Raw genomic sequence first — 16,588 nt, forward strand, 5'->3', positions numbered from 1 at the left:
TCTACTCCGTTATTATTAAACTATATGTACTTGCTGTGGTTTACTTTCATTCTTTGCTAAAATTTGAAATAGTGAGGGATCCAGGTCAGCGCATTTCTACTTATTTTTATTGTTTTAATTTGGTTTATATGAATGTTAAGATTATTAAGCCTAATGAAATCTTTTACAGACTGTTATTCCCTTGCCACATCCATCCGGTATTTTTTAAAAATTAAGGTTGAGTCATAGAGATTCGATTTTTTTACTCATATAACTAAAAAAACTCGAGGGCTAAAACTGCAAATCGGGACCTTGCACAGGAGCCTTTTATTGTCCCTGACCCACCCAAAATAGTGTTACCTCTAATTTATCCAGATTTCTACGGTGTTCCACTTGTTTTGTGTGTTTTTCTTATCACTTATGGTGCCTAAACGACCCTATCCATGCATCTGTATAAATACAGACGTCCACTGCGTAAACGCATATTCAATGTTTAATATGATTTGTTACGTACAGAATTAATAATCACCCAAAATTATAAAATTAAACATTCAGTATATGATTATGATATTTTAGGGAACTTCTGGAAACAGCAAAACGCAAAGATAAAAACTCGCAGTAGCGAAGTCCCAATGATGTAAATAATTTCTATAAAAAAGTAAGATTAAGAATGTCTCGTAACTTCAGCCACAGGAATAACGAAATTCGACCTGCAAAGGAAATGCTCAAAGTTACTCCAAATGAATAAAAAAGGATTGTACTTAGCTTGATTTTGTGGGAAGTCACGGTGTTTCGATAACGACACGGCCTTGGTCGCTTTTTTCTGTTTAGTGGATGACCCTGGTTTTGGCTTCAGTTTCCCCCATGCGCATTGTTTGTTTGTTGGATGATTCAATTCCTTGAAGATCCGCCTGCTGCCGCAGACGTGTCCGGTTTGTTTTCTTGAAGTGCTGGAAAACGCTCAATAAACGATGAATAGTTTGTTTGAATGATTCTAATGAGAGACATCTCTTACGGTTAGGACGAAGCTTGCGTTGCCGTAGGAAGCAGACACGTCAGGTTTGTTTCTTGAAGGTATGCACTGCTGAAGACGCTCACTAAACGATGATACTAAGTTCCTTGAAGAATCTCTTACTTTCACCGTCATTGACTTCTGATATGATACATTATTCATTATTCTTCGGAAGGCGTTGAAGAGTTCTTGTTGTAGGCTGCCACCAATAATATGGGCTGATGCCTTTGTATAATAAGGCGCCCTGTGAGGTTATTTAGACCTGCGATAATTTTACGCTAATGTCGGTTTGTTATGACTTCTCATACTCATTGGAGTGTCTTGGATTTCGATGATAATTTACAAAGTCAATATCTTCTTTGGTTATGACGACGGAGATGTTTCAAACTCATGATGAGAATTTCTAAGTTCATTCAATATCTTCTTTCTGATGTTAGGTTTCTAGTAGAAAACACGAAGTACAAAAATATCTCTATTCTCTGAGATTACATGATGAAGATCAGGTAAATTTGTACAGGTCTGCCAATGATGATGGCTGATTGAATTCTGACTACAATCTCGTTTACAAATCATAAAGGAAGCAGGCAGTAGCTCGAACATACGAACATACACACAGATGACATGGATTACAAGTCACGTAAGCCGTTTGAGCTATAGGTCACGGTGGTTGTCTCAAGCAGGAAGCTTGGACTACTGTTTTCAAAACAAATGAATGACCACTGGTGACGGCAACTAGACACTGACTGATTACAACACGTCATCTTAGCCTACTTTATCATAATGGTCTGATCACATTCCTGCCAAGCAACTGGTTGACCTCTTGGGTCATGGGTTTTAACTAATCATAGTTTTAGTTTTTTATATATGGAATAACATTCCATATATTCTGCTTATGTAGCACTTACACACCAAGGGGCAGTTGTTGACCACAGTTTTGGCTTCTTTGATCAGGGTTCGGAGTTGTTCCTTGGTGAACAGGTTCTGTCGTAACGTCGTAGCGAGCGTCCTCTTGACAATCCCAATCAGCCTTTCAAAAAATCCCCCCCTTCCAGGTAGATTGGGGGTTTTGAAAAACCCCCTTGATTCCTATTCAGTACAGGAATTCTATTGAAACATCCTTGCCGTACACCTCTTGGAGAAAGGTGCTTGTGGCCCTGAAGGTTATGGCATTATCATTTTAGACGGTCGAAGGAGCACCATGGGTAGCTTCAAAGCGTCTAAGCAGCCAAACAAAGCACAACATATTCTTTAAATTAGTAACATTGACTAATCTATTTCGTGTCAAAATTACGTCATTACGCATGACTAGGCTTAATTGTTCTACAAAATTATTAGCGTAAGTGGGCACAGGCACACCACTCTAACTTACTACACACCGCAGGAAGGTGGTGTGTCTGTTCTAAGTGAACTAATTTCAAGAAAGGGTCTGCCTGGCAGTTCCCAAATTTCAATACGAAAGACATAATTTTCATAAGTCGTGTGAAATCTACTTTACTCCCCTGCAATTTTCATAGTTCATTGGGCAGAGCCAAAGTTCCTTCTTCCTTGAGGTCTCTCAGGGCGGCCGTGATCACATTTTGTCGAATTCAAGATTCACCCTTTTCAAGACATGGTTCAGGGGTCCCCTCACTGTGGAGAAAGAGCGGTTCTTCATGCCACAGGCGGTTGACTTTCAAAGTGTGCAATGTTGAATCTCGGGTCAACATGTCAGCTGGATTTTGCTTCGTGGGGACATACTTCAACTTGATGCCACACTCTTGTTGGAGCGAAACAATCTCCCCCACTCAATTAGAAATGAATGTGTTTTTACTTCCCGTGCAGCTACCTACCCAGGCAATAGCTACTTTGCTATCAGTCCAGAGCACTATGGTGGTAAAGCTAAACAACTTACAAAGATGCTTTCCCAATCTAAATCCTAACAACAATGCTAATAATTCTAACTATGGAATTTTCAGTTTCGCTTGCATGCGAGGCGTGACTTGCATTTTGGAAGATAAGAGACTAATATGTTCGGATCTCTGTCTGACATACGCTACAGCACCGTAAGTTTTGCTTGACGCGTCATTAATCAGATGCAATTTGCTACCTTCATGCACAATTCCCCTCTCAAACTTACATGTGTGAACATTGTTAAATTCAGCGGGTAGTTTGCTAGCTTCTAGTTGGTGATCATCTGACAGCACATCATCCCAGCCTACCCCGGCTTCCCACATTTCTTGAAGGAGAATTTTTCCCCGCACAAAAAGGGGACTGACTAGCCCTAAGGAGTCAAAATTCGCTACCAAAAGGAACAGTAACTTGCATTTGGTAAGATGATTGGAACTAATTCTACAGCTCTGGACTTTCTGAGCCCTTAAACTTAACCTATCTTCCCTTTTATCCCAACTCATTCCCAAAACATTGACTTCATCGGGTTCCTTGCAACCAGTCTGCTGATCAAACTCCCTACAATTACTTGCCCACCCCGTTAAAAGCATGTGGGCCTTGTCTAGCAAAGATTTGACCTGGCAATAATCTCTTTCCATTGGTTCCCTGGCTACAAATGTCTTAAGGTAATTATTGACATAGGAGGATTTAATAATATCTTCCTGGCCCCGCTTGCTGAGACGGGTTTTAGTATTATCGGTATATAGCAATACTCAGTGGAAAGCTTTTGATATGTCTGATACTAACACATAGGGATCCCGTCGAAACTTAAGGAGCAAATCATTTAGCATTTCAACTAAGTTGGGACCTGGATAAAGGCAATAATTTAATGACAGTTCTCCCTTGACTTTAGAGTAATATCCTTCAATCTTTGAATCAGTGACTTTAGAAATGAACCCAGCTTCGAGATATGTCCTGAAGGACGTTCTCATAGTCTCTTCGGTACTCCAGGGTCCTTTCCACAAAATTGCATGTCTAACACGTTCAATTGAGCAAATGCATTACGATAATTTGTATCTGGGCGTTCTGGCCTGTGGAACGGTAAGGTTACTTGGTACCCTCGTTCGGTACTTACAATGTTATTCTGGACTTTATTCATAGCAGAATGATCTGAGGTGGGTGTACTGTTCCTGGGGAGCGATGCCTACGGTATCCAATCTACATCACATATCAGTGTCGATCTCTGGGGTGGCTCGACAAACTTATAATGGGCGAACAACACATGCGTTTATCCCTTACAGGGCCCACTGTGGTACGCGACCATATGGTGTTACACCATTATGCATCACAAAAAACACATTCCATCAATCTTGTCCATACAAGGGACAAACAAGCTAAAATAAACTGCCCCAACCAGGATATTAATGTTGGTAAGAATATCACTATTAATTTTATCATCAGCCATAGCGCAACCTTTGCGTTGTATATGCGCTTTTACATTACAAAGGCCAACATTATGAATGGGAGTGTTTACATCATCATGAACAACGAGTTTAGTGTGGATTACTGTGGCACCCATGTGTATTCTACATGAAATGACATCGTACTCACTTTGTACAATCTGCAAGCTGAACGGTGCAATATTCAGTGAAATGCATTTAATAACTGGCAATTCTAACTTCTTCGCAAGCCAACTCGAGATGAAACTGCGTTGTCTACAGGTGTCCAATAATACTGTGGTGGAAAGGGGGTTTGGTATGTGAATACACGGTAGCTGTAGTGGTTGGTAATAGGGTAGCCGGCAACTCGGTCAAAGGCTCATCCTTAACTATCTTTGCAGTTACACAAGGTTTCTCATCTTTGGCTTTTGGCTGCATTCTTTGACTTACCCTTTGGTTGGTGCCTGGGTTCTTCACAGGCAGCAAGACTACTTGTGATGTTTTTGAGGAGGAATGATAACTGGGGTTGTTGGTGGGTGCAACGGATCTGGGTTGCACATTGTCTTTCTCACAAATCAAACTGTGATGACGTCCATCTCATAAATTACAAGTATATTTTATGTTACATTGCCTACTGGCTTGACCGGGTGCTAGGCAGTTGAAACATTTCTTATTCAAAATTAACGGACATTTTTTAGCTGCCACGCAGTGTGATTGCCATTGCAGAATGGGCAAGTGGTTACACGGTTAGTGTTCATTTCGGATCCCTTCTTAAGGGCGGTTGACAATTCCTCTCCCCTCTGCAATGCATCATCCTCCATTGATCTTATAATGAATCTAGTGCTTCTAACAACTCGTTCAATTTTACACATTTATGCAGATAATCAACTACCTTGGAATAGACTTGTCCTTGTGACAACTTCTGGTTGATAAGATTTAATAACATGCGGTGATCTAATGGGGATCCGTTCAAACGTTTGATTTGTTCAATTAAAACAGTTAGTTCTATGCGGGAATTTTTAGGCAACATAATTGTACTTGGGGACAAAAAGATCAGCTAGCCTTTTGTGTAGAATGACTAGTGTCTGCTGCTGGTTGCCATAATACTTCTCAACCAAATCACGTGCAACTTGGTAGTTTGAAGCTGTTATGCTCAAGGATTGAACGATCTTGAGTGGCTCACCTTCTTATGAACCTAACAAATAGGTATGCTTAGCAAAATCGTCTAGATCAGGTGTACTATGCACATGGGCATCAAGCAGTTCAGTAAATGTGGCAAATTCGTTTTTTTTTTTTCGCCTTTAAACGTGGGCAGGGGTTGCTCTTTGTGACGTGGTAAACGTGTTGTTGGCTATGCTACACTAGTCAACGTGCTGATACGACTCAATAACAAGGTTACAACTTGGTCTGCATCTTCCAGAAAATTAATGACTTCAGAGTAATGACCCTAATTTGCCTGTGTGTGACATGTACGATGTTCGCAACTGTTTCTCGTCTGATTGAATTCTGTCTAACAAATTCTGATAAACATTCTCAGTTAATGAGCTTGCGAGATTTGTACTGGCGTGACTGATCGTGGTGGTTAGGCCTACAAGGGAATCGATTTGCGTTATGGAGGTGGCCGCCATTTTGAGTTCCTCAATCAATTCCAAATGCTACAAAGGAAATGACGTCACCATTAACGTTACGTAAATGAATTCCTGATCACTTCTTCCACCCGCTCGCTGCAGATTAATCTAATGTAACAAAGAAATACGGCTGAACATATGCCTCGTGCATGAACATCAACACAATGGTTATGGTAGTTTTGCACTGGTACATATGTAAGTGTTTACATAATAAAAATATGGAATGTTAGTCCATATATATAAAAGACTAAAACTAAAGAGCTCAAAACCAGGATTGCTTGGCAGGAATGTGAATCAGACTAGAAGAACGTCTTAAAGATTGGACGTATACAATAAAAGTAGGCTAAGATAACATGCCATCACCTGTAGTCATTCAATTGTTTATAAACTTTAGTCCAAGCTTACTGCTTGAGACAAACACCGTGACCTATAGCTCAAGCGGCCTACGTGATTAGTAACTATGTCATCTGATTGTGTGTTCGTATGTAACTATGTCATCTGATTGTATGTTCATATGTTCGAGCTACTGTCTGTTCCTTTATGACTGGTAACGGAGATGGTAGTAAAGGCAGAATAGAGTTAGCTATCGTCATTAGAAGACCTGTACCTCTTTACCTAAGCTTTATCATGTAGAGAGAATAGAATTAGCCATTATCATTGGCAGAAGCGATCAAGCTATCGTCATTAGAAGACTTGTACAATCATACCTGATCTTCACCATGTAAATTCAGAGAATATAAGTATTTTTGTACTTCGTGGTTTCTACTAGATCCTCACCTCCTCACCGAATCATCATGAGTTTAACACATCGACTTCATAACCAAAGAAGATAATACCGACTTCGTAAGTGATCTACAAACCCCAAGACACTCCATTGAATATGGAAGTGCAATACCAACCGACTTAGCGTAAGATTATCGCAAGTCTAATATTACCTCATAGGGCGCCTTATCATACAAGGCAACGGCCCTAAAAGTGGTGGCAGCAGTCCAGAAGAACTCTACAACTTCTCCGAAGTAAAACCAGAATAATAAATCATGAAGTCAACGACGACGAAAGCAGCAGATTCTTCAAGCAACTTAGTATCATCGTTTAGTGAATAACTTCAAGAAACAAAACCGACGTGTCCTTTTCCTACGGCAACGCAAGCTTTGTCTCTCATTAGAATCATTCAAGAAAACATCGTTATTGAGCGTTTCCGGCACTTCAAGAAACAAACCGAACGCGTCTGCAGCATCGGATCTAAAAGGGCTCGAATCATCCAAACATTGCGCACGGGGGAAACTCAAGCCAAAAAACCAGGTCATCCGCTAAATAGAGAAGGAGGACCAAGGCCGTGTGTCGTTATCGGAACACCGTGACTTCTCACAAAAGCAAGCTAAGTACAATTTTTTATTCATTTGGAGTAACTGAGTGTTTCCTTTACAGGTCGAATTTCGTTATTCCTGTGGCTGAAGTTCCGAGACATTCTTAATCTTACTTTTTTACAGAAATTATCTACATCATTGAGATTTCGCTACTGCGAGTTTTTATCTTTGCGTTTCTGTTTCCAGAAGTTCTACTGAAATATCATAATCATATACTATGTTAATTTTATCATTTTGGGTGATTATTAATCCCTTAAGTAACAAATCTTATTAAACAGTGAATATGCGTTTATGCAGTGGACGTCTGTATTTATACAGATGCATGGATAGAGTCGTTAGGCACCGTAGTGATAAGAAAACACACAAAAACAAGTGGAACACCCGTACAAATCTAGATAAATTAGAGGTAACACTATTTCGGGTCATGACAATAAATGCTCCTTTGCAAAGTCCCGATCGCAGTTTTAGCCTTGAGTTTTTTGAGTTATATGCATAAAATATCGAACCTCAATGACTCAACTTAACTTTAAAAATACGGCTGGATTGCAAGGGAAAACATGTCTATAAAAAAACTTTCATTAGGCTAAATGCACTGACCAGGATCCCTCACTATTTCAAATTTTAGCAAAGAATGAAGTAAACAACAGCAAGTACAAACATTTAATATTGAATGCAGTAGAGATAACTTGTCTTAATTGTAATCGCTCAACTCCTAATAGTTCGTCATTCATACGTTTGTTGCTTTACACGTAACCAGCAACATAATGCTAAAAACACACAATACGTTGCCGATGGTAATAAAGAGAAGGATCCTAATTATTACAAAAAGAAATAGGTAAACAGTAGCCCTTTCAGAATCAAACAAAGCAAACTCGGTTACTGTGCCACCTAGTCAAGCGGTCAAGGTCAGTCAAGCTGCCGAAGTTTTTCAAAGCAAAGCAAATTCCACACAATAAGCGACTCTAGCAGAGTGGGGAAAAGCGATGTTGGATCATACATGCCAATATCTTTTTGAATTAAAAGGATTTTTCCTATGAATTACACGACCGTATCAAGTAATCAGAGCAGGTTATCGTTTTTTTTAATACATAAGTTATTATAAGTAGTGGTGGATTAAGCCCGACTGTACGCGCCGTAAAAATTAGAATATCTTGTTTTATACCTTTAGTACACGTAATATCCTGTATTTACGGACTCACTGTCTGTTGTTCGAACTTCCCTAATGAGAAGTCCGGATAAGCGACGCGCTTACAGATACCTCTATAGTTTAATAAAAAACATTCTGATCTGTATCTAGTGTAATTGTAAGACAATCTAGGGTATACAAAATATTATCTTACATCCTGCAAAATAAGGCGTGTTTATCAAAGGAAAATCCTATAAACCTTCATACATATTAAAATCAGTTTGAAAAAAACAAAAAGAGACAATTAATCAAATAATAACTTATATAAAGGAACTATACATTTGTCTCATAAATCGTAACATTGTTCAAATGACCCAACAGAATTCTCCTACAACCGCAGTCGCAGTTTGCACGCAAAATCACGAGACACATGCACCCTCGAATGTCTTAGTGCGTGTAAAAAGACTTTGCTGGGATCTGAAATTTTAATCCTTCCCGACACTCTGAAATATAACGATTTCCGCGAACAAAGCCCTAGACACAGTTGACTCGCAGCAACATGTTAATCTAGTAATCCACAAAACCTATACATATAAATATCGCATTTCTTTTATTGTTGCTAATTTTTAATCACGCCCAACCAGTCGTAGATGAATCTCTCATACTCTATCTAAAGTAATATCCGTAAAGTCATTCAAGCAGAGGTGATTCAGCAAAAAAAAAAAAAAAAAAAAAAAATTTATCAAAAAAAAAAAAAAAAAAAAAAATTTATCTTTTACCTGAATACCAGGAATTTTCTCCACTAGCGAGTGATCTCTGGGAGAAAAAAAAGGATGTAATTCAACACAAAATAACGGTCTAAGGACAAACATAAAGCTATATACGTACCTTCGCATAGACTCTCAATGAAATCTCAAAATAGAGATAAATGACGAAGTTGAAAAATGTTAGTAATAGGAGTCATTAGGAAATCAAATAAGCCCATATAATTTTCCTCTCAAACGCCAGAATACATTATTTTTCACCAGCTTGGACTTACTTAAAAGCTTTTACCAGATACCATTACCTAAGTGATTGTACCTCATACACCGTTTTCAGCACACTCAGGGGACATTATCACTTTTTACGTATGCCTCCGGCTTACGTTGCGCCCAATTACAATATAGTGTTTGGAGACTTTTAGGGGATACCCTACATGCTTATATGGTTGGTCTTATAATCTTTTCTAAATACCTTAGAAGTACATTCACATAAACTAGAGCTAGTGCTACAGAGATTAAGACAAATAATCTCAGAGTAAAATATCTAAGTGTGATTTTTAAAAACCGAGCATGTTTATCTAGGTTTTATGTGTCTAGTCAAGGTCTTAAAGTAGTCCATGGTAAGGTGTCGGCTATTCATAACTTTCCGGTACCTATTAACGTAAAAGGGGGATACAGCACTTTGGCGCTGTAGTGGGTATTACAATCGTATGTAAATATGTAACTCTTCAATCATGACAGCTCCTTTAACAGATCTTACGAAGAAGAGCGTAGATTTATTATGGTCTAAAAAGCATCAACAGGCGTTCGATATCTTAAAAGCGGAATAATGCAGCTCACCTAACTTAAAAATCCCTAATTTAAATAAGGAATTTTTTTTTTTATTGCAACAGACGCCTCAGACCAAGGGGTAAGAGGGGTACTACTTCAGTAATATGATAAACAGTTCTCTCCTATAGCTTTTTATTCACGTAAACTAAAGCCCTCTGAAAGTAAATATGCAGTGATAGGCAAGGAAGGGCTAGGTATCTTTAACTCACTAGTACATTTTAAGTTCATAATCTATGGCTATCCTGATAAAGTCCTTACTGAACATGAGTCCTTTACCGAGTTTTTCAAAGGCTTTAATCACAGTCCAAAAGGAACTCGGTGACAAATGATCATTCAGGTCTTTGGAGCCAAGATAAGATATCTACCTGGGAAAGCAATTATCATAGCTGACGCATTATCCCGCAATCCCACACCATACAGCAAAGAACCATTAATTGGACTAAAAGATATAGAAACATCCGTGCCTATTGTTAAAACCGTATCTAAACAAGAAAATTCCTTAACCCAAGAGATTGCGAGCATTGAATATCTGGGTCGGAGCGCAGAACTGTTACAAACTGAACAGAGCAAGAGTCAGCAGCAATAAGCAAAATAATAAACACTTCGAACGGAAACCGGGTCAGCGACTTAGCAAACCAATAAACACTTCGAGCAGAAACCCTAAAGCAAAGTATATTTAAAGTATGTGTATCAGAATTATGTAATCAAATGTAAGATTATAAGTAGGTCCGTGACGAGGAAAACCCGAAGAACACAGCAGATGACTAACGACCAGGTAGTAGTAATAATCTCTTTCATACCAATTGTCATAAACTGGTTGCATTCCGTCATCCAGGGTTCCCTATTATGTCACAGAAAGCCAAATCACTGTTTTACTGGCCTATGATGCTTACAGATATAAAAAGCACATAACTAATTGTAACACGTGTCATGAAAACAAGGGATACACTAAGACACCTGTCAGTTTAGGGGCCTATCCTGTGCCAAATCAATCCTTGAAAGAATATACGTAGAATTATTAACAGAATTACGAGTCTGACAGAGGGAATAAACACTTCTTAGTGTTAATAGTTCCTTGACACGTTATATAGCATTAATAGCACTAAAAACAAACACCGCAATTGAGTGCGTTAGGAATATTTAGGAGTGCTAAATCAGTAAACATGGAATTCAACACATAATAATCTGTGACTCGGGTGGTGTAAATCAATAATAATCTCCTTAACATGTTGTGTGAATTCCTTTCCATTAAGAAAACCAATAATATATTTTATCACCCAGAGTCAATCGGTTTGGTAGAATAAGAGATAAATAAAAAAGTGTCAATGTCTTACGAGTTACAACTCGTGGTATTGGATCCGAACTGGATTATAGCGGTTCTCGCGGTTTTAAATACCTTTATCATTCATATCTCGTATCTGTAGAAATGATACCGCAAGTAGCCTTATACGGTACGCCGCTAGAACACTCTTCCACATATTCAAGCCAAACCATTAATTTATCAAATATATATAAAAATATATATATAAATATAAATAAATATAAAAATAAAATAAATATGGATACAAGTGGAGTCAATATAATACACTCAGTAAGAAGTCGGAAGGGTTACAAATTATAATAAAAAAGGAATCACGATAAAATCAATAAGCAAAACGTAACCATAGGTTAATTAAATATCCAAATATATATGCGTAAAGATTTGAACTCTAACTTAACGCTTTAGTAATGACAAATAAGCTAAAAGTTCAAAAACATATCAAAACCTACTGACATATTGTCTGTCCCGGTGATTTATATTCGTAGTCAATGAAAAAAAAAATTAATAATAATAAATAAATAAAATAATATAAAATAAAAGAGATTTTAAAGTCAGGAAGTCTAGAAGTGAAAATGTATATCTATGCAAATAATCTTATACAGGGCAAATAGTATATATAAAATTTGTATGGATACCCTTTTCATTAGTTTGAATAAGGAATATTTAATTTAACATAATTACATTCATTTACAATCATGCAGATTTCCAACATGAAACTAATATATTGTTCAATTTTGGTACTGTTTTTTTTTCAGACATTCTTCTCGTGTGGGTCGAGTATTAAAAAAAAACAAAAAATTTATCCTAAAGTCGTATTTATTACAGCAAGTAACGTAACTCTTAGCTGGCTGAGAGCAATCTCCTGCCAAGTGACGACGTCATCATTGCCGTATCAGCATTTGTTCCTTTTAACCTCAATAATCTGCTTACACAGGCTTCATCTGTGTGTGCCGTCTCCGCTTGCGAAGCAGGTTGACTGGAGAGAGGAATGCTTAGCTCATGAACTTCACATGTGGTTCATAGGTCACATGACATACCACATAACCTATTCTTATCCGTGTGTGCAATGCAACTCGCAATCGTTTTAAAATTAATAAACAAAATAAGCAAATAGAATTTCTATAACAACAAAATGAATTAATTTTTTCTGAACCTCATAGACAATTAGAGTCAATAATTTAGCTTATGACATGGGTAAACGGACATTTAGAAATATCAAGTCATGGATATGAAATATTTACTTGCAACATTAGTCTATCACAATTCAAGTAAAATCACATTCATGGGAAAATGTTACATTTTCTTGAAAAAAAAACAACCCAAAGTTTATATAGAAATTAGTTACATAGTGGGTTCTTTCGTTGCTTCTCTAGCCTATTAATAAAGTTTTTAAAATTAACATCAGAGGATGCGCGCAAGAAAAATTGAATATGAAACTTTTATTAGGGGCACATAGGATCAGATTTTATCACAACTTCATTTCAGTTAGCATAAAGAAATACAGAATCATGATTAATATACTCTTTGACTCTTATGTTGCCTGGCAATCTTACAAATAGCTCCGATTTCCACTTCTTTGTCTAGTAACTTACTACCAGTGATATCAAATTTTCTTTGAGATTCGTAATGATATATATTTATTTTTTATAATTTTGGATATTTTTACAAGTCATCATAGACCTGAATAGGTTCACTCATTGTTAATGCCATGGATAAAAAAAGTTTGTACAGCTGACTCTTTTGAATTCCAAAATATCAGCGAATTCATGCTGGGTTAAAGTCTGGGTCTAAATGGCTCTCTCCCCTCCCCTGTATTTGGATGTCGTCTGAATTTACTTTGCCCTTGTGACAAATATAATTTCACTTGCAGGCTGATTAATGGAACCTAGTCACAGTATCCTGCAGTACGAGAGTTTCACATCGCAACTTCAAAAAATCGTTCGTTGCTGCGGACGACGGCAGTCGAGTAACAACCGCCTACAATGTGAAAGGAATAAGCACCATCATGGACTTCTTCGACCGACACCGTATCCCGTCGTTAATCTCGTTTTAATGCGGAACGCTCCGGCGGCTGTCGGAAATCGACTACAAAAGGGACATACTTCCGACAATTACGACCAAGGAGGATATTCAACTCTACTTTGCTGGTGAAGGACTCGTGCTGGGGATGATTTTATTCATCGCGAACGTAATCGTGTGGCTTAGGATGCAGAGAATAAGTATGAGGCCGAAATAGAACGTTGGACCCCGCCAGACAATTTTCCCCTTGTTTTAACCAATTGAAATTGGCCATTTCATTTGGCTATAGGTGGTTGTCTGGAACTGTGTAATGGACGAAAAGTTGTTCGAACGCTAGTTAAATGTGAAGTAGTATAACCTCGGTCATGTATCCTATATATATAAAGTATCATGTATCCTATATATAAATGATCCTAAATAACAGAATCTAAATATATCTTTGCGTGTACGCAATGGGAATCTATTTAAAGTGCACATATATTAATCATAATTATATGAATCCATATACATATGTATAAACAAATCAGGTAGCCTATAATCAATCTGTTACCTTTTATTATACCAATATCTGCAGTTATATATGAGTTAGTATATGGATTAATGAATCAGATATATAACAGTTAGCATAAAAATCAACGAATCAATCAGCATAAACATTAATAATTTTATCAATTCATATATGAAATTTTTTATCAGTTAAAATATGATTTTTATCATGTTAATCTTCATTCTATGCGATTATCAGAGTATATTAGTATTTTCTGTAGCATATGTATCTTAATGAGATGAAGTGAAAAACTGTATCAGTATATATCACATGATCACTATTATTTACCAATATTATATGCATATTATGTCTAATATTTTATTACTTGAATCTGTATTTGTGTACGCCATGAATTTTTTTTTACTTATAAGTACTTCCTATTTATCTATATATATTCACATAGTGTCTGTATCACACTCCTATAAGTCAAATGCAAGTCAAGTTTAAGCAATATTCAGTGGTTGGTTTTGGTAGCTGACCGAGCTAATGTAAGTGTTTACATAATAAAAATATGGAATGTTAGTCCATATATATAAAAGACTAAAACTAAAGAGGTCAACCAGATTGCTTGCAGGAATGTGATCAGACTAGAGACGCTAAAGATGACGTATACAATAAAAGTAGGCTAAGATAACATGCCGTCACCTGTAGTCATTCAATTGTTTATAAACTTTAGTCCAAGCTTACTGCTTGAGACAAACACCGTGACCTATAGCTCAAGCGGCCTACGTGATTAGTAACTATGTCATCTGATTGTGTGTTCGTATGTAACTATGTCATCTGATTGTATGTTCATATGTTCGAGCTACTGTCTGTTCCTTTATGACTGGTAACGGAGATGGTAGTAAAGGCAGAATAGAGTTAGCTATCGTCATTAGAAGACCTGTACCTCTTTACCTAAGCTTTATCATGTAGAGAGAATAGAATTAGCCATTATCATTGGCAGAAGCGATCAAGCTATCGTCATTAGAAGACTTGTACAATCATACCTGATCTTCACCATGTAAATTCAGAGAATATAAGTATTTTTGTACTTCGTGGTTTCTACTAGATCCTCACCTCCTCACCGAATCATCATGAGTTTAACACATCGACTTCATAACCAAAGAAGATAATACCAACTTCGTAAGTGATCTACAAACCCCAAGACACTCCATTGAATATGGAAGTGCAATACCAACCGACTTAGCGTAAGATTATCGCAAGTCTAATATTACCTCATAGGGCGCCTTATCATACAAGGCAACGGCCCTAAAACATGCTCTTGCATATAAATAGCCCATAACGTGGGCAAAAAAACAAACTAGGTTCTGTTGCAGATCACCTAGCCTATGGTAACTTTTGCATTTTCATTACCCAAAGGGTTTGAGGGTTGTTGCGAGTGACCCAAAACTAAAACATTGAATACCATAATCGAGCTGCCGTTGCTCAGGGACTGGATCCTTAGGGCTATCCAGTTCGAAAGACGAAAATCTCGTGAATGTTATTGCGACTGTTTTCAGGTTCGTGCCAGATGGAGGGAGGTTTGATAGCCCTACTTTAAGGGACAGGTTCCAGCCCGTGTACAAGGACAACTCGAATGGTAAACACAGAGGATTTTAACAATTTCATTACAAAACTAGAATTTATTAACGTCAACAAAGAAACAAAGCATTGATGCATGAAGTTAAGTGCCACAGCACCCCAGATTTACATGAATTTAACGTGGCCACGCGACCACTCAAAAAAACCCAGAAAAATCACTTAGATTTAATCGCACATTCATCAAAACAGCTAGGACCCATTCCCGAAAGTTGATTATATAATGACAGCAAAGGTATAGATCAATTAGCCCAATGATGGCTAAAGGAAAGAACTATCACTTACTGTACATAATAATGGCGTCGCTCACAACTTCCCTCATGGATAGGTCTAGCTCGTGCACCCCGTTCACGGCCCCGGAAGAGCTACTGACTGAACTGAGTTAATTAGAAGGAAATGGATATGTGGTGAATGCACTCGCCTTTTATACCCTGACGGATCGGGTTAGTCAATTTAATGGTAATTTTTCCACCTCAAAGAGGAAACATTCTTCTGTTTCTTAGAAAATTTACGTAACAATAAGAATTCTGTCATTAATCCAGGGGTGGGGGGAGGGGGCGGATGAGGCGAGGACTAATAAATGTGAACTGACAAGAAAGAACCATCCTTACATTGAAAAGCGGGAAATCTAATGGCAGTAGGATTATATGAAAATGGACGGGCGGGATTACGTCACGAAAAACTCGTGCACCAGTTTTTTGCGACAGTAAGGATCATTTGTTTCACTCTTGAATACCGTTGGTACAGGTCCATAACAAGATTAACACATTTGGTGGTGCATCTTGATATTTTTAGTACCTTTACTATTTAGACGGTCAATCAGTTTTGAGCAGCTCACATACATAAATATAACACTTTACTATAAAACGATATGAAATTTCGCAGTGTGTTATGTGGGAATTTTAAAGAATTTTTTGGCAAACGTGAACCTAGTGACTCTTTAATTAAGGGAGTGACAGAATAGAATGTGACTTTTGGAAAGGAAGGAAATTTTGCTACAGAAATTGTTCAGCCATTCTTAAACTGTTCTGAGCTGAAGAAAGCAAAAAACTTTATGCCCATAGAATTATGACCAAATTTAATCATCATTACTGCAAAAAAGTACGTTTGG

The sequence above is a fragment of the Macrobrachium nipponense genome, chromosome 12 (genome assembly GCF_015104395.2).
Source record: "Macrobrachium nipponense isolate FS-2020 chromosome 12, ASM1510439v2, whole genome shotgun sequence".
Classification (NCBI taxonomy): Eukaryota; Metazoa; Arthropoda; class Malacostraca; order Decapoda; family Palaemonidae; genus Macrobrachium; species Macrobrachium nipponense.